The sequence below is a fragment of the Leptonotus elevatus genome, chromosome 15, assembly GCF_054856555.1.
Source record: "Leptonotus elevatus isolate MCC_2025b chromosome 15, RoL_Lele_1.0, whole genome shotgun sequence".
Classification (NCBI taxonomy): domain Eukaryota; kingdom Metazoa; phylum Chordata; class Actinopteri; order Syngnathiformes; family Syngnathidae; genus Leptonotus; species Leptonotus elevatus.
The window spans coordinates 16,924,263-16,942,538 of NC_141253.1; the positions used below are offsets into that span (position 1 = coordinate 16,924,263).

Below are 18,276 nucleotides of genomic sequence, written 5' to 3' on the forward strand. Positions count from 1 at the left end.
AAATACAGACAAAATTTACATGAAACAAACAACCGTCCAATGTGGGGCTTGAACCCACGACCCCGAGATTAAGAGTCCCATGCTCTACTGACTGAGCTAACTGGGTATCAGCTAGTTCAGTACTGTGTCTTTAAATCTGGTTTGGAGTCTAGAATACACCTAAGACTTAAGACAAAACAAACTACCTTCCAAAGTGGGGCTCGAAAAAACAACCTAAAATTAAGACTCTGATGCTCTACCAACTGAGATAATTGTGCGTTAACTAATCCAGTACTGTGTCTTTAAATCTGGTATGGAGTCTATAATCGGCCTAAGTACAGACAAAACATTCCATGAAACAAACGATCATCCAATTTTGGGCTTGAACCCATGACCCTGAGATAAAGAGTCTCATGCTCAAGCGACTGAGCTAACCAGGATTGTACTTGATCAGTACAATGATTTAAATCTGGTTTGGAGTCTAGAATATGCCTAAAACAAGACAAAACATCCCACAAAACAAACTGCCGCCCAATGTGGGGTTCGAACCCACGACCCTGAGATTAAGAGTCTCATGCTCTACCGACTGAGCTAACCGGGCATCTTCTTGTTCAGTACTGTGTCTTTAAATCTGGTTTGGAGTGTAGAATACACCTAAGACTTAAGACAAAACAAACTACTAGCCAAAGTGGGCTCGAACACACGAATTTGAGATTAAGAGTCTCATGCTCTACCAACTGAGCTAACACGGCGTTAACTAGTTTAGTACTGTGTCTTTAAACCTAGTATGGAGTCGAGAATAGGCCTAAATACAGACAAAATTTACATGAAACAAACAACCGTCCAATGTGGGGCTTGAACCCACGACCCTGAGATTTAGAGTCCCATGCTCAACTGACTGAGCTAACTGGGTATCAGCTAGTTCAGTACTGTGTCTTTAAATCTGGTTTGGAGTCTAGAATACACCTAAGACTTAAGACAAAAGAAACTACCTTCCAAAGTGGGGCTCGAAAAAACAACCTAAAATTAAAACTCTCATGCTCTACCAACTGAGATAACTGTGCGTTAACTAGTCCAGTAATGTGTCTTTAAATCTGGTTTGGAGTGTAGAATACTTCTAAGACTTAAGACAAAAGGAACTACCAGCCAAAGTGGGCTCGAACACACGAATTTGAGAGTAAGAGTCTCATTCTCTACCAACTGAGCTAACACAGCATTAACTAGTTCAGTACTGTGTCTTTAAACCTAGTATGGAGTCGAGAATAGGCCTAAATACAGACAAAATTTACATGAAACAAGCAACCGTCCAATGTGGGGCTTGAACCCACAACCATGAGATTAAGAGTCTCATGCTCTACTGACTGAGCTAACCGGGCGTCTTCTTGTTCAGTACTGTGTCTTTAAATCTGGTTTGGAGTGTAGAATACACCTAAGACTTAAGACAAAACAAACTACCAGCCAAAGTGGGCTCGAACACACGAATTTGAGATTAAGAGTCTCATGCTCTACCAACTGAGCTAACACGGCGTTAACTAGTTCAGTACTGTGTCTTTAAACCTAGTATGGAGTCGAGAATAGGCCTAAATACAGACAAAATTTACATGAAACAAACAACCGTCCAATGTGGGGCTTGAACCCACGACCCTGAGATTTAGAGTCCCATGCTCTACTGACTGAGCTAACTGGGTATCAGCTAGTTCAGTACTGTGTCTTTAAATCTGGTTTTGAGTCTAGAATATGCCTAAAACAAGACAAAACAAACTGCCGCCCAATGTGGGGCTTGAACCCACGACCATGAGATTAAGAGTCTCATGCTCGACTGACTGAGCTAACCAGGATTGTACTTGTACAGTATAATGATTTAAAATCTGGTTTGGAGTCTAGAATACACCTAAGACTTAAGACAAAACAAACTAACTTCCAAAGTGGGACTCGAACAAACAACCAAACATTAAGACTCTCATGCTCTACCAACTGAGATAACCGTGCGTTAACTAGGTCCAGTACTGTGTCTTTAAATCTGGAATGGAGTCTAGAATAGGCCTAAGTACAGACAAAATGTTCCATGAAACAAACAATCTTCCAATTTGGGGCTTGAACCCATGACCCTGAGATAAAGAGTCTCATGCACTAGCGACTGAGCTAACCAGGATTGTACTTGTTCAGTACAATGATTTAAAATCTGGTTTGGAGTCTAGAATATGCCAAAAACAAGACAAAACATCCCACAAAAGAAACTGCCGCCCAATGTGGGGCTCGAACCCACGACCCTGAGATTAAGAGTCTCATGCTCTACCGACTGAGCTAACCGGGCATCTCCTTGTTCAGCACTGTGTCTTTAAATCTGGTTTGGAGTGGAGAATACACCTAAGACTTAAGACAAAACAAACTACCAGCCAAAGTGGGCTCGAACACACGAATTTGAGATTAAGAGTCTCATGCTCTACCAACTGAGCTAACACGGCATTAACTAGTTCAGTACTGTGTCTTTAAACCTAGTATGGAGTCGAGAATAGGCCTAAATACAGACAAAATTTACATGAAACAAACAACCGTCCAATGTGGGGCTTGAACCCACAACCATGAGATTAAGAGTCTCATGCACTAACGAATGAGCTAACCAGGATTGTACTTGTTCAGTACAATGATTTAAAATCTGGTTTGGAGTCTAGAATATGCCAAAAACAAGACAAAACATCCCACAAAAGAAACTGCCGCCCAATGTGGGGCTCGAACCCACGACCCTGAGATTAAGAGTCTCATGCTCTACCGACTGAGCTAACCGGGCATCTCCTTGTTCAGCACTGTGTCTTTAAATCTGGTTTGGAGTGGAGAATACACCTAAGACTTAAGACAAAACAAACTACCAGCCAAAGTGGGCTCGAACACACGAATTTGAGATTAAGAGTCTCATGCTCTACCAACTGAGCTAACACGGCATTAACTAGTTCAGTACTGTGTCTTTAAACCTAGTATGGAGTCGAGAATAGGCCTAAATACAGACAAAATTTACATGAAACAAACAACCGTCCAATGTGGGGCTTGAACCCACAACCATGAGATTAAGAGTCTCATGCACTAACGACTGAGCTAACCAGGATTGTACTTGTTCAGTACAATGATTTAAAATCTGGTTTTGAGTCTAGAATATGCCTAAAACAAGACAAAACATCACACAAAACAAACTGCCGCCCAATGTGGGGCTCGAACCCACGACCCTGAGATTAAGAGTCTCATGCTCTACCGACTGAGCTAACCAGGCATCTTCTTGTTCAGTACTGTGTCTTTAAATCTGGTTTGGAGTGTAGAATACTTCTAAGACTTAAGACAAAACAAACTACCAGCCAAAGTGGACTCAAACACACGAATTTGAGAGTAAGAGTCTCATTCTCTACCAACTGAGCTAACACGGTGTTAACTAGTTCAGTACTGTGTCTTTAAAACTAGTATGGAGTCGAGAATAGGCCTAAATACAGACAAAATTTACATGAAACAAACAACCGTCCAATGTGGGGCTTGAACCCACGACCCTGAGATTAAGAGTCCCATGCTCTACTGACTGAGCTAACTGGGTATCAGCTAGTTCAGTACTGTGTCTTTAAATCTGGTTTGGAGTCTAGAATACACCTAAGATTTAAGACAAAACAAACTACCTTCCAAAGTGGGGCTCGAAAAAACAACCTAAAATTAAGACTCTAATGCTCTACCAACTGAGATAATTGTGCGTTAACTAGTCCAGTACTGTGTCTTTAAATCTGGTATGTAGTCTATAATCGGCCTAAGTACAGACAAAACGTTTCATGAAACAAACGATCATCCAATTTTGGGCTTGAACCCATGACCCTGAGATAAAAAGTCTCATGCTCAAGCGACTGAGCTAACCAGGATTGTACTTGATCAGTACAATGATTTAAATCTGGTTTGGAGTCTAGAATATGCCTAAAACAAGAAAAAACATCCCACAAAACAAACTGCCGCCCAATGTGGGGCTCAAACCCACGACCCTGAGATTAAGAGTCTCATGCTCTACCGACTGAGCTAACCGGGCATCTTCTTGTTCAGTACTGTGTCTTTAAATCTGGTTTGGAGTGTAGAATACACCTAAGACTTAAGACAAAACAAACTACCAGCCAAAGTGGGCTCGAACACACGAATTTGAGATTAAGAGTCTCATGCTCTACCAACTGAGCTAACACGGCGTTAACTAGTTCAGTACTGTGTCTTTAAACCTAGTATGGAGTCGAGAATAGGCCTAAATACAGACAAAATTTACATGAAACAAACAACCGTCCAATGTGGGGCTTGAACCCACGACCCTGAGATTTAGAGTCCCATGCTCTACTGACTGAGCTAACTGAGTATCAGCTAGTTCAGTACTGTGTCTTTAAATCTGGTTTGGAGTCTAGAATACACCTAAGACTTAAGACAAAAGAAACTACCTTCCAAAGTGGGGCTCGAAAAAACAACCTAAAATTAAAACTCTCATGCTCTACCAACTGAGATAACTGTGCGTTAACTAGTCCAGTACTGTGTCTTTAAATCTGGTATGGAGTCTATAATCGGCCTAAGTACAGACAAAACGTTCCATGAAACAAACGATCATCCAATTTTGGGCTTGAACCCATGACCCTGAGATAAAGAGTCTCATGCTCAAGCGACTGAGCTAACCAGGATTGTACTTGTTCAGTACAATGATTTAAAATCTGGTTTGGAGTCTAGAATATGCCTAAAACAAGACAAAACATCCCACAAAACAAACTGCCACCCAATGTGGGGCTCGAACCCACGACCCTGAGATTAAGAGTCTCATGCTCTACTGACTGAGCTAACCGGGCATCTACTTGTTCAGTACTGTGTCTTTAAATCTGGTTTGGAGTGTAGAATACTTCTAAGACTTAAGACAAAATGAACTACCAGCCAAAGTGGGCTCGAACAAACGAATTTGAGAGTAAGAGTCTCATTCTCTACCAACTTAGCTAACACGGCGTTAACTAGTTCAGTACTGTGTCTTTAAACCTAGTATGGAGTCTGGAATAGGCCTAAATACAGACAAATTTTACATGAAACCAACAACCGTCCAATGTGGGGCACGAACCCACGACCCTGAAATTAAGAGTCCCATGCTCTACTGACTGAGCAAACTGGGTATCAGCTAGTTCAGTACTGTGTCTTTAAATCTGGTTTGGAGTCTATAATACACCTAAAAATTAAGACAAAACAAACTACCTTACAAAGTGGGGCTCAAACACATGAATTTGAGATTAAGAGTCTCATGCTCTACCAACTGAGCTAACACGGCGTTAACTAGTTCAGTACTTTGTCTTTAAACCTAGTATGGAGTCTAGAATAGGCCTAAATACAGACAAAATTTAAATGAAACAAACAGCAGTCCAATGTGGGGCTTGAACCAACGACCCTGAGATTAAGAGTCCCATGCTCTACTGATTGAGCTAACTGTGTATCAGCTAGTTCAGTACTGTGTCTTTAAATCTGGTTTGGAGTCTAGAATACACCTAAAACTTAAGACAAAACAAACTACCTTCCAAAGTGGGGCTCTAACAAACAACCTAAAATTTAGACTCTCATGCTCTACCAACTGAGATAACCGTGCGTTAACTAGTCCAGTACTGTGTCTTTAAATCTGGTATGGAGTCGAGAATAGGCCAAAGTACAGACAAAACATTCCATGAAACAAACGATCATCCAATTTGGGGCTTGAACCCATGACCCTGAGATAAAGAGTCTCATGCTCTACCGACTGAGCTAACCAGGATTGTACTTGTTCAGTCCAATGATTTAAAATCTGGTTTGGAGTCTAGGATATGCCTAAAACAAGACAAAACATCCCACAAAACAAACTGCCACCCAATGTGGGGCTCCAACCCACGACCCTGAGATTAAGAGTCTCATGCTCTACCGACTGAGCTAACCGGGCGTCTTCTTGTTCAGTACTGTGTCTTTAAATCTGGTTTGGAGTTTAGAATACACCTAAGATTTTAGACAAAACAAACTACCAGCCAAATGGGCTCGAACACACGAATTTGAGATTAAGAGTCTCATGCTCTACCGACTGAGCTAACCAGGATTGCACTTGTTCAGTACAATGATTTAAAATCTGGTTTGGAGTCTAGAATATGCCTAAAACAAGACAAAACATCCCACAAAAGAAACTGCGGCCCAATGTGGGGTTAGAACCCATGACACTGAGATTAAGAGTCTCATGCTCTACCGACTGAGCTAACCAGGCGTCTTCTTGTTCAGTACTGTGTCTTTAAATCTGGTTTGGAGTGTAGAATACACTTAAGACAAAACAAACTACCAGCCAAAGTGGGCTCCAACACACGAATTTGAGATTAAGAATCTCATGCTCTACCAACTGAGCTAACACGGCGTTAACTAGTTCAGTACTGGGTCTTTAAACCTAGTATGGAGTCGAGAATAGGCCTAAATACAGACAAAATTTACATGAAACAAACAACCGTCCAATGTAGGGCTTGAACACACGACCCTGAGATTAAGAGTCCCATGCTCTACTGACTGAGCTAACTGGGTATCAGCTAGTTCAGTACTGTGTCTTTAAATCTGGTTTGGAGTCTAGAATACACCTAAGACTTAAGACAAAACAAACTACCTTCCTAAATGGGGCTCGAAAAAACAACCTAAAATTAAGACTCTCATGCTCTACCAACTGAGATAACTGTGCGTTAACTAGTCCAGTACTGTGTCTTTAAATCTGGTATGGAGTCTAAAATCGGCCTAAGTACAGACAAAATGTTCCATGAAACAAACGATCATCCAATTTTGGGCTTGAACCCATGACCCTGAGATGAAGAGTCTCATGCTCTAGCGACTGAGCTAACCAGGATTGTACTTGTTCAGTACAATGATTTAAAATCTGGTTTGGAGTCTAGAATATGCCTAAAACAAGACAAAACATCCCACAAAACAAACTGCCGCCCAATGTGGGGCTCGAACCCACGACCCTGAGATTAAGAGTCTCATGCTCTACCGACTGAGCTAACCGGGCATCTCCTTGTTCAGTACTGTGTCTTTAAATCTGGTTTGGAGTGTAGAATACTTCTAAGACTTAAGACAAAATGAACTACCAGCCAAAGTGGGCTCTAACACACGAATTCGAGAGTAAGAGTCTCATTCTCTACCAACTGAGCTAACACGGCGTTAACTAGTTCAGTACTGTGTCTTTAAACCTAGTATGGAGTCTAGAATAGGCCTAAATACAGACAAAACTTTACATGAAACAAACGACCGTCCAATGTGGGGCTTGAACCCACGACCTCGAGATTAAGAGTCTCATGCTCGACTGACTGAGCTAACCAGGATTGTATTTGTACAGTATAATGATTTAAAATCTGGTTTGGAGTCTAGAATATGCCTAAAACAAGACAAAACATCCCACATTGACGAAGTCAGTGGATCTTTGTCAAAATGAGGGAGTTTATGTTTAAGAAATTAACCAATGTAGACGAATTAGTAGATTAAAAAATGAAAAGGTTTTGAAGTGATAATCCACAGTTTGAAAAATTAAAAGGTTTTGAAGTGATAATCCACAGTTTGAAAAATGAAAAGGTTTTGAAGTGATAATCCACAGTTTGAAAAATGAAAAGGTTTTGAAGTGATAATCCACAGTTTGAAAAATGAAAAGGTTTTGAAGTGATAATCCACAGTTTGAATATGAAGAAATCTACCAGAGGAAATCGAGCAGCAAAGTAAGTCTGAAGCAAGCAAGGACAATAATGCATATTCGCCGGATGAAGGTAATTATATTATATTATATCTTTTATTTTAGAAAAATGTAATGTTTGGAGCCCAGTGTTTGCAAAAGAGTATAGATAATATGAATATGTGAGCTTTTTCCAGGATCATCACGATTCGATCGGTCGTGGGATTCTGGGAAGAGAATATATGATATGCTAGTAAAATGATTCCTTTCAGGATGGTGAAAGGCACAGTTATGCAAATTTAGAACAAATTTAGTCGTGGTAAAAAAAAAAAATTACGTATTATTAAACAAAACCTATTTGAAAAATAAATATTTACAAGCTCTGTCTTATATTAATGAATGCGAATGTGATTCAACTCAATCAAAGGCTGGGCTCTATTTCAATGTAAAAAAAAATAGATATTTTCCTGTTCCAACAGCACAGGACCTACGGATCTTAACCAAATAACATTTACTAATCCCAACTAACAAAAACTATCAGGGTTTTTCCTCCAAATAAAATTTATGTGGGTTTATGAGAAGACTAAAAACATATTCCGCTCTCAGGTTGATAACGGAAAGGAGAGATGAAATTCCACAACTGGTCTACAAGGCTGCCGGCTATCTCATCAACTGATGATCATCAATCTTATCACCTCCGACCTGGGAGCCACGTCAGCTGACCCAGTGTTCGGTTCTGGAGCGGCCGTTTCGACATCATTCGACATCGTTTTGACATCATTCAACGGATCAAGTCAAGTGCCTTTTCCTGGGCAATCATCACGAGAATCACATTTGCAGGCAATCTATTCTGGGGTTCTGCAAAAAAGATGACAACGACATCTTTTCATTCAACAAAGAACTTCATCACGAGATGGCTTCAAAGAACACATATTCGTCTGCTGATACATTGCGACACTTTTAATGAACAACATTTTATGTTAAGCCTCACATATGCTATGCTTATTCCACTAAAAATCTTTTACATGTATCAAATTGTTTTTTAATGTCATATGATTGCTAAACTACCTCCTCTCCTGCTAAAGGGATGTTTTAATGATAATTATTTCCACCACACAACCATTGAAAAAAAAATGTTTTAATGTGTTGAGCTCTCATGAGCTCAAATGAGGGAATGTTAAGTTATTAACATTGTTTTTCAGTTTCAATTTATATTTTAGCCGTTTTGGATTTAGTTATAGCAGTATGGCTCAATGAATAGAATTGTATTCTTATCTGTCTCACTCTCAGAAGAAGGGCAACGGGTTTCTTCCATTTGCTATCTTGAAGGGAGTTTAGTCTAGTACCGGTCTCAGCCGGTCGGAAGAGGGGAGGCACAGGCTGATGTATTGTTTTTCTCTAATCTGATTTGTATTCCTGGGAACTTGCTGATGGGAGGAGACTTTTCGTATTCACCCACTTTTCAATAAATAATGATGTGCCGGAGGAGAAGGACACACAATCTGAACAGACCACTGTTTGAGTGAGTTCAATTGTTGTCATCAAAAGCTTTTGATACCTTTGCAAAGGGACTTCTTCACCAGAATCTCACCATTCAGTTAATTGAACACGCAAAGAGTACAATACTTAATATTGCCTACTCTAACAACACCTAAGACTTAAGACAAAACAAACTACCTTCCAAAGTGGGGCTCGAACAAACAACCAAAAATTAAGACCATCATGCTCTACCAACTGAGATAACCGTGCGTTAACTAGTCCAGTACTGTGTCTTTAAATCTGGAATGTAGTCTAGAATAGGCCTAAATACAGACAGAACGTTCCATGAAACAAACGATCATCTAATTTGGGGCTTTAACCCATGACCCTGAGATAAAGAGTCTCATGCACTAACGACTGAGCTAACCAGGATTGTACTTGTTCAGTACAATGATTTAAAATCTGGTTTGGAGTCTAGAATATGCCTAAAACAAGACAAAACATCCCACAAAAAACACTGCCGCCCAATTTGGGGCTCGAACACACGACCCTGAGATTAAGAGTCTCATGCTCTACCGACTGAGCTAACCGGGCTTCTTCTTGTTCAGTACTGTGTCTTTAAATCTGGTTTGGAGTGTAGAATACATCTAAGACTTAAGACAAAACAAACTACCTTCCAAAGTGGGGCTCGAACAAACAACCAAAAATTAAGACTCTCATGCTCTACCAACTGAGATAACCGTGCGTTAACTAGTCCAGTACTGTGTCTTTAAATCTGTAATGGAGTCTAGAATAGGCCTAAGTAGAGACAAAACGTTCCATGAAACAAACAATCATTCAATTTGGGGCTTGAACCCATGACCCTGAGATAAAGACTCTCATGCTCTACTGGCTGAGCTAACCAGGATTGTACTTGTACAGTTCAATGATTTTAAATCTGGTTTGGAGTCAAGAATATACCTAAAACAAGACAAAACATCGCACAAAACAAACTGCCGCCCAATGTGGGGCTCGAACCCACGACCCTGAGATTAAGAGTCTCATGCTCTACCGACTGAGCTAACCGGGTGTCTTCTTGTTAAGTACTGTGTCTTTAAATCTGGTTTGGAGTGTAGAATACACCTAAGAGTTCAGACAAAACAAACTAACAGCCAAAGTGGGCTCAAACACACGAATTTTGAGATTAAGAGTCTCATGCTCTACCAACTGAGCTAACACGGCGTTAACTGGTTCAGTACTGTGTCTTTAAACCTAGTATGGCGTCGAGAATAGGCCTAAATACAGACAAAACTTTACATGAAACAAACGACCACCCAATGTGGGGCTTGAACCCACGACCATGAGATTAAGAGTCTCATGCTCTACTGACTGAGCTAACCAGAATTGTACATGTTCAGTACAATGATTTAAAATCTGGTTTGGAGTCTAGAATATGCCTAAAACAAGACAAAACATCCCACAAAACAAACTGCCGCCCAATGTGGGGCTCGAACACACGACCCTGAGATTAAGAGTCTCATGCTCTACCGACTGAGCTAACCAGGCATCTTGTTGTTCAGTACTGTGTCTTTAAATCTGGTTTGGAGTGAAGAATACACCTAAGACTTAAGACAAAACAAACTACCAGCCAAAGAGGTTCTCGAACACACGAATTTGAGATTAAGAGTCTCATGCTCTACCAATATGAGCTAACACGGAGTTAACTAGTTCAGTACTGTGTCTTTAAACCTAGTATGGATTCTAGAATAGGCCTAAATACAGACAAAAATTACATGAAACAAACAACCGTCCAATGTGGGGTTTGAACCACAGTCTTGTTGTTCAGTACTGTGTCTTTAAATCTGGTTTGGAGTGTAGAATACACCTAAGGCTTAAGACAAAACAAACTACCTTCCAAAGTGGGGCTCGAACAAACAACCTAAAATTAAGACTCTCATGCTCTACCAACTGAGATAACTGTGCGTTAACTAGTCCAGTACTGTGTCTTTAAATCTGGTATGGAGTCTATAATCGGCCTAAGTACAGACAAAACGTTCCATGAAACAAACGATCATCCAATTTTGGGCTTGAACCCATGACCCTGAGATAAAGAGTCTCATGCTCAAGCGACTGAGCTAACCAGGATTGTACTTGTTCAGTACAATGATTTAAAATCTGGTTTGGAGTCTAGAATATGCCTAAAACAAGACAAAACATCCCACAAAACAAACTGCCACCCAATGTGGGGCTCAAACCCACGACCCTGAGATTAAGAGTCTCATGCTCTACCGACTGAGCTAACCGGGCTTCTTCTTGTTCAGTACTGTGTCTTTAAATCTGGTTTGGAGTTTAGAATACACCTAAGATTTTAGACAAAACAAACTACGAGCCAAATTGACTCGAACACACGAATTTGAGATTAAGAGTCTCATGCTCTACCGACTGAGCTAACCAGGATTGTACTTGTTCAGTACAATGATTTAAAATCTGGTTTGGAGTCTAGAATATGCCTAAAACAAGACAAAACATCCCACAAAAGAAACTGCCGCCCAATGTGGGGTTAGAACCCATGACCCTGAGATTAAGAGTCTCATGCTCTACGGAGTGAGCTAACCAGGCGTCTTCTTGTTCAGTACTGTGTCTTTAAATCTGGTTTGGAGTGTAGAATACACCTAAGACTTAAGACAAAACAAACTACCAGCCAAAGTGGGCTCGAACACACGAATTTGAGATTGAGAGTCTCATGCTCTACCAACTGAGCTAACATGGCGTTAATTAGTTCAATACTGTGTCTTTAAACCTACTAGGTTGGTTGGAGTCTAGAATAGGCCTAAATACAGACAAAATTTAAATGAAACAAACAACAGTCCAATGTGGGGCTTAAACCCACGACCCTGAGATTAAGAGTCCCACGCTCTACTGACTGAGATAACTGGGTATCAACTAGTTTAGTACTGTGTCTTTAAAACTGGTTTGGAGTCTAGAATACACCCAAGACTTAAGACAAAACAAACTACCTTCCAAAGTGGGGCTCGAACAAACAACCTAAAATTAAGACTCTCATGCTCTACCAACTGAGATAACTGTAGGTTAACTAGTCCAGTACTGTGTCTTTAAATCTGGTATGGAGTCTAGAATCGGCCTAAGTACAGACAAAACGTTCCATGAAACAAACGATCATCCAATTTGGTGCTTGAAACCATGACCCTGAGATAAATAGTCTCATGCTCTACCGACTGAGCTAACCAGGATTGTACTTGTTCAGTACAATGATTTAAAATCTGGTTTGGAGTCTAGAATATGCCTAAAACAAGACAAAACATCCCACAAAACAAACTGCCGCCCAATGTGGGGCTCGAACCCACGACCCTGAGATTAAGAGTCTCATGCTCTACCGACTGAGCTAACCGGGCGCCTTCTTGTTTAGTACTGTCTTTAAATCTGGTTTGGAGTTTAGAATACACCTAAGATTTTAGACAAAACAAACTACCAGCCAAATGGGCTCGAACACACGAAAGTGAGATTAAGAGTCTCATGCTCTACCGACTGAGCTAACCGGGCGTCTTCTTGTTTAGTACTGTGTCTTTAAATCTGGTTTGGAGTTTAGAATACACCTAAGACTTAAGACAAAACGAACTACCAGCCAAAGTGGGCTCGAACACACGAATTTGAGAGTAAGAGTCTCATTCTCTACCAACTGAGCTAACACGGCGTTAAATAGTTCAGTACTGTGTCTTTAAAGCTAGTATGGAGTCTAGAATAGGCCTAAATACAGACAAAACTTTACATGAAACAAACGACCGTCCAATGTGGGGCTTGAACCCACGACCATGAGATTAAGAGTCTCATGCTCTACTGACTGAGCTAACCAGGATTATACTTGTACAGTATAATGATTTAAAATCTGGTTTGGAGTCTAGAATATGCCTAAAACAAGACAAAACATCCCACAAAACAAACTGCCGCCCAATGTGGGGCTCGAACCCACGACCCTGAGATTAAGAGTCTCATGCTCTACCGACTGAGCTAACCGGGCGCCTTCTTGTTTAGTACTGTGTCTTTAAATCTGGTTTGGAGTTTAGAATACACCTAAGATTTTAGACAAAACAAACTACCAGCCAAATGGGCTCGAACACACGAATTTGAGATTAAGAGTCGCATGCTCTACCGACTGAGCTAACCGGGCGTCTTCTTGTTTAGTACTGTGTCTTTAAATCTGGTTTGGAGTTTAGAATACACCTAAGACTTAAGACAAAACGAACTACCAGCCAAAGTGGGCTCGAACACACGAATTTGAGAGTAAGAGTCTCATTCTCTACCAACTGAGCTAACACTGCGTTAAATAGTTCAGTACTGTGTCTTTAAACCTAGTATGGAGTCTAGAATAGGCCTAAATACAGACAAAACTTTACATGAAACAAACAACCGTCCAATGTGGGGCTTGAACCCACGACCATGAGATTAAGAGTCTCATGCTCTACTGACTGAGCTAACCAGGATTATACTTGTACAGTATAATGATTTAAAATCTGGTTTGGAGTCTAGAATATGCCTAAAACAAGACAAAACATCCCACAAAACAAACTGCCGCCCAATGTGGGGCTCGAACCCACGACCCTGAGATTAAGAGTCTCATGCTCTACCGACTGAGCTAACCAGGAGTCTTCTTGTTCAGTACTGTGTCTTTAAATCTGGTTTTGAGTGTAGAATACACCTAAGATTTAAGACAAAACAAACTACCAGCCAAAGTGGGCTCGAACACACGAATTTGAGATTAAGAGTCTCATGCTCTACAAACTGAGCTAACACGGCATTAACTAGTTCAGTACTGTGTCTTTAAACCTAGTATGGAGTCAAGAATAGGCCTAAATACAGACAAAATTTACATGAAACAAACAACCGTCCAATGTGGGGCTTGAACCAACGACCCTGAGATTAAGAGTCCCATGCTCTACTAACTGAGCTAACTGGGTATTAGCTAGTTCAGTACTGTGTCTTTAAATCTGGTTTGGAGTCTAGAATACACCTAAGATTTAAGACAAAACAAACTACCTTCCTAAGTGGGGCTCGAAAAAACAACCTAAAATTAAGACTCTCATGCTCTACCAACTGAGATAACTGTGCGTTAACTAGTCCAGTACTGTGTCTTTAAATCTGGTATGGAGTCTATAATCGGCCTAAGTACAGACAAAACGTTCCATGAAACAAACGATCATCCAATTTTGGGCTTGAACCCATGACCCTGAGATAAAGAGTCTCATGCTCTAGCGACTGAACTAACCAGGATTGTACTTGTTCAGTACAATGATTTAAAATCTGGTTTGGAGTCTAGAATATGCCTAAAACAAAACAAAACATCCCACAAAACAAACTGCTGCCCAATGTGGGGCTCGAACCCACAACCCTGAGATTAAGAGTCTCATGCTCTACCGACTGAGCTAACCGGGCATCTTCTTGTTCAGTACTGTGTCTTTAAATCTGGTTTGGAGTGTAGAATACTTCTAAGACTTAAGACAAAATGAACTACCAGCCAAAGTGGGCTCGAACACACGAATTTGAGAGTAAGAGTTTCATTCTCTACCAACTGAGCTAACACGGCGTTAACTAGTTCAGTACTGTGTCTTTAAACCTAGTATGGAGTCTAGAATAGGCCTAAATACAGACAAAACTTTACATGAAACAAACGACCGTCCAATGTGGGGTTTGAACCACAGTCTTGTTGTTCAGTACTGTGTCTTTAAATCTGGTTTGGAGTGTAGAATACACCTAAGACTTAAGACAAAACAAACTACCTTCCAAAGTGGGGCTCGAACAAACAACCAAAAATTAAGACTCTCATGCTCTACCAACTGAGATAACCGTGCGTTAACTAGTCCAGTACTGTGTCTTTAAATCTGGTATGGAGTCTAGAATCAGCCTAAGTACAGACAAAACCTTCCATGAAACAAACGATCATCCAATTTGGGGCTTGAACCCATGACCCTGAGATAAAGAGTCTCATGCACTACCGACTGAGCTAACCAGGATTGTACTTGTTCAGCACAATGATTTAAAATCTGGTTTGGAGTCTAGAATATGCCTAAAACAAGACAAAACATCCCACAAAACAAACTGCCGCCCACACAGTTATTTATTCAAAGTCAGTGCATACGAAAAAATCCCTCTCCCCTCCCATAAGCAAGTTCCCATGGGTACAAATCAGATTAGACTTGAACAATAATAAATCAGCCTGTCCTTGGACTCTCTTCAACCGGACAGAGACTGGTACCAACTATACTCCCTTTAGATATTATAGAAAAGAAACCTGTTACCCTTCTCTTTCCCAGGCAAGAGAACAAAGGACTATAGATTGGCTTAACATATGAATTAACTGTTGTCTTATATTTATATCTTTATAACTAATATCCAAAACGGTTAAAATATAAATTGAAACTGAAAAACAATGTTAATAATCTAACAAGTACAATGATTTTAAATCTGGTTTGGAGTCAAGAATATACCTAAAACAAGACAAAACATCGCACAAAACAAACTGACGCCCAATTTGGGGCTCGAACCCACGGCCCTGAGATTAAGAGTCTCATGCTCTACCGACTGAGCTAACCGGGCGTCTTCTTGTTAAGTACTGTGTCTTTAAATCTGGTTTGGAGTGTAGAATACACCTAAGAGTTCAGAAAAAACAAACTACCAGCCAAAGTGGGCTCAAACACACGAATTTGAGATTAATAGTCTCATGCTCTACCAACTGAGCTAACACGGCGTTAACTGGTTCAGTACTGTGTCTTTAAACCTAGTATGGAGTCTAGAATAGGCCTAAATACAGACAAAACTTTACATGAAACAAACAACCATCCAATTTTGGGCTTGAACCCATGACCCTGAGATAAAGAGTCTCATGCTCAAGCGACTGAGCTAACCAGGATTGTACTTGTTCAGTTCAATGATTTAAAATCTGGTTTGGAGTCTAGAATATGCCTAAAACAAGACAAAACAATCTGCCGCCCAATGTGGGGCTCAAACCCACGACCCTGAGATTAAGAGTCTCATGCTCTACCGACTGAGCTAACCGGGCGTCTTCTTGTTAAGTACTGTCTTTAAATCTGGTTTGGAGTGTAGAATACACCTAAGAGTTCAGAAAAAACAAACTACCAGCCAAAGTGGGCTCAAACACACGAATTTGAGATTAAGAGTCTCATGCTCTACCAACTGAGCTAACACGGCGTTAACTGGTTCAGTACTGTGTCTTTAAACCTAGTATGGAGTCTAGAATAGGCCTAAATACAGACAAAACTTTACATGAAACAAACGACCGTCCAATGTGGGCTTTGAACCCACGACCATGAGATTAAGAGTCTCATGCTCTACTGACTGAGCTAACCAGAATTGTACGTGTTTAGTACAATGATTTAAAATCTGGTTTGGAGTCTAGAATATGCCTAAAACAAGACAAAACATCCCACAAAACAAACTGCCGCCCAATGTGGGGCTCGAACCCACAACCCTGAGATTAACTCTTTGACCGCCATAAACGTTATAAAACGTTTAGTAAAAACCTACGGAAGGGCGCCGAGGACGTTAAAAGACGTTCACTATGTTATTTTTTGTTTTTTTTGGAAACGGGTGGAGGAAAGCCTTGGGCAGCTGTGCTGAAAGTATCAAGCAGATCTGGTTAGTATAATGACTCGTTTTGGCCCCTAGATGGCAGCGATGACTCTCTTTGCACAAGGTTGAATGGGCCGCCCACCGTGGGCGTCAGTAGAAGACGTGAGGCGGAGCTAGAGTGTTGAGGAGACAATGGCTGATGAAGCCACAATGGCGACCGGTTGCAAGCAGCTCACGCTTGAGCATTTTTTTCAAAGACGGAAAGCATCGATCAATACTAAAAAGCGCATTGATGTCGACGATGATGATGACTCCGAGCTTGACGCCAAAGTTTGAAGCCTTGATGCGACCGTTATGATCACGTAGTAAGCCTCACCGGCTAAGCGCGGCTAGCGCTGCTAACGCCGGAAAACGCGCACAATAACCGACCGGGTACTTCTACACAATCGGACATTCGATCGGGCGATGGAGAGTTGTCGAAAAGCATCGACCAATGCACATTGATTATGATGGTGAATCCCGAGGTTGACGCCACAGTTGGACGCCACAGTTGGACGCGGCCTTTATTCTCACGTCATAAAGCATCACCGGCTAGCGCTGCTAACGCCGGAGCTGCACATGCGGACATTTTGTCGGACAATGAAGAGTACCCCGAGTCCAATGCATATTCATCGGAGGAGCGGGTACAGTCTGATCACGGAGAAGACACTGTTTCTGGACTACGATGCCACCATGAATGGAGTGGATAAGATGGATCAGAACATCTCTTACCACCCGGTATAGCAACTGAAGGACATGAGGAAGCCAGACGTAACACCACCGTAACGTAACCGTAACATGATCCTGATAGTAGACTTGATGGCAACACACACTGCAGTATATACTTGCTATTCCCCGGAAAAAAACGGCCGGCAAGAAAGTGTAGCTTTTGCACGCGAAGAGGCAATCTGTTGTGCAAATGCTGTTGCGTCTCCTTGCACGAAGGAGAATGTTACACAAAAAGAAAAACTGTCGTTGAAACATCCACATATTTGTAAATAGCACCACAGTTGCACACATTTGTAAATAGTTTGCCAAATTGTTGTCAAATTGTTACACTGTTGAATGTAAATAAACGTATTTTGCTATCAAAAAACACTTTTTCATTCTTGGTGGTAGTGTTTTATAGAAGTAAAGCACTATTTAGGTGTTTGTGGCATCATTCATGGACAAAAAGAAGTGTAAAATTCACTTGAGTGCAGAAATAATATCGTTTCACTAAAAGCTTGATTTCTCCGTATTTGGGTCCAAAACAAGCGAAATCGTATGAAACTAACCATTTTCTATTGTTGATTACTTAACAACGGAATAAGGTAGAAAGATCCCAAGATGACAGATGAAAGTTCAATCTTTCATTTGGTAGTATGTGTGTTTCCATAGTCCAAACAGAACATTTTCTGTGGACCTTGAAAGATCAGTCAAAATGCTTAAATCGGCTGGCACTGACGGCATCCCTTTTCTGAAAACGTCTGGCAGTCAAAGAGTTAAGAGTCACATGCTCTACCGACTGAGCTAAC

General features: G+C 40.9%; 18 non-coding genes across 18 annotated transcripts; all 18 read right to left on the reverse strand.

Moving 5' to 3' along the window:
* Positions 1–507: 507 nt before the first annotated feature.
* Positions 508–580, reverse strand: trnak-cuu (transfer RNA lysine (anticodon CUU)). Its single transcript has one exon. It is a non-coding gene; the product is annotated as a tRNA-Lys (tRNA).
* A 702-nt stretch (positions 581–1,282) lies between these two features.
* trnak-cuu (transfer RNA lysine (anticodon CUU)) lies at positions 1,283–1,355 on the reverse strand. Its single transcript has one exon. It is a non-coding gene; the product is annotated as a tRNA-Lys (tRNA).
* Positions 1,356–2,220: 865 nt separating this feature from the next.
* Positions 2,221–2,293, reverse strand: trnak-cuu (transfer RNA lysine (anticodon CUU)). Its single transcript has one exon. It is a non-coding gene; the product is annotated as a tRNA-Lys (tRNA).
* Positions 2,294–2,694: 401 nt separating this feature from the next.
* trnak-cuu (transfer RNA lysine (anticodon CUU)) lies at positions 2,695–2,767 on the reverse strand. The gene has a single exon. It is a non-coding gene; the product is annotated as a tRNA-Lys (tRNA).
* Positions 2,768–3,168: 401 nt separating this feature from the next.
* trnak-cuu (transfer RNA lysine (anticodon CUU)) lies at positions 3,169–3,241 on the reverse strand. The gene has a single exon. It is a non-coding gene; the product is annotated as a tRNA-Lys (tRNA).
* A 713-nt stretch (positions 3,242–3,954) lies between these two features.
* Positions 3,955–4,027, reverse strand: trnak-cuu (transfer RNA lysine (anticodon CUU)). Its single transcript has one exon. It is a non-coding gene; the product is annotated as a tRNA-Lys (tRNA).
* Positions 4,028–4,741: 714 nt separating this feature from the next.
* trnak-cuu (transfer RNA lysine (anticodon CUU)) lies at positions 4,742–4,814 on the reverse strand. The gene has a single exon. It is a non-coding gene; the product is annotated as a tRNA-Lys (tRNA).
* Positions 4,815–5,841: 1,027 nt separating this feature from the next.
* trnak-cuu (transfer RNA lysine (anticodon CUU)) lies at positions 5,842–5,914 on the reverse strand. Its single transcript has one exon. It is a non-coding gene; the product is annotated as a tRNA-Lys (tRNA).
* A 1,019-nt stretch (positions 5,915–6,933) lies between these two features.
* On the reverse strand, positions 6,934–7,006 carry trnak-cuu (transfer RNA lysine (anticodon CUU)). Its single transcript has one exon. It is a non-coding gene; the product is annotated as a tRNA-Lys (tRNA).
* A 3,129-nt stretch (positions 7,007–10,135) lies between these two features.
* On the reverse strand, positions 10,136–10,208 carry trnak-cuu (transfer RNA lysine (anticodon CUU)). The gene has a single exon. It is a non-coding gene; the product is annotated as a tRNA-Lys (tRNA).
* Positions 10,209–10,611: 403 nt separating this feature from the next.
* Positions 10,612–10,684, reverse strand: trnak-cuu (transfer RNA lysine (anticodon CUU)). The gene has a single exon. It is a non-coding gene; the product is annotated as a tRNA-Lys (tRNA).
* Positions 10,685–11,352: 668 nt separating this feature from the next.
* On the reverse strand, positions 11,353–11,425 carry trnak-cuu (transfer RNA lysine (anticodon CUU)). Its single transcript has one exon. It is a non-coding gene; the product is annotated as a tRNA-Lys (tRNA).
* A 1,033-nt stretch (positions 11,426–12,458) lies between these two features.
* trnak-cuu (transfer RNA lysine (anticodon CUU)) lies at positions 12,459–12,531 on the reverse strand. Its single transcript has one exon. It is a non-coding gene; the product is annotated as a tRNA-Lys (tRNA).
* Positions 12,532–13,081: 550 nt separating this feature from the next.
* trnak-cuu (transfer RNA lysine (anticodon CUU)) lies at positions 13,082–13,154 on the reverse strand. Its single transcript has one exon. It is a non-coding gene; the product is annotated as a tRNA-Lys (tRNA).
* A 552-nt stretch (positions 13,155–13,706) lies between these two features.
* On the reverse strand, positions 13,707–13,779 carry trnak-cuu (transfer RNA lysine (anticodon CUU)). Its single transcript has one exon. It is a non-coding gene; the product is annotated as a tRNA-Lys (tRNA).
* A 714-nt stretch (positions 13,780–14,493) lies between these two features.
* Positions 14,494–14,566, reverse strand: trnak-cuu (transfer RNA lysine (anticodon CUU)). The gene has a single exon. It is a non-coding gene; the product is annotated as a tRNA-Lys (tRNA).
* Positions 14,567–15,654: 1,088 nt separating this feature from the next.
* On the reverse strand, positions 15,655–15,727 carry trnak-cuu (transfer RNA lysine (anticodon CUU)). Its single transcript has one exon. It is a non-coding gene; the product is annotated as a tRNA-Lys (tRNA).
* A 390-nt stretch (positions 15,728–16,117) lies between these two features.
* On the reverse strand, positions 16,118–16,190 carry trnak-cuu (transfer RNA lysine (anticodon CUU)). The gene has a single exon. It is a non-coding gene; the product is annotated as a tRNA-Lys (tRNA).
* Positions 16,191–18,276: the final 2,086 nt, after the last annotated feature.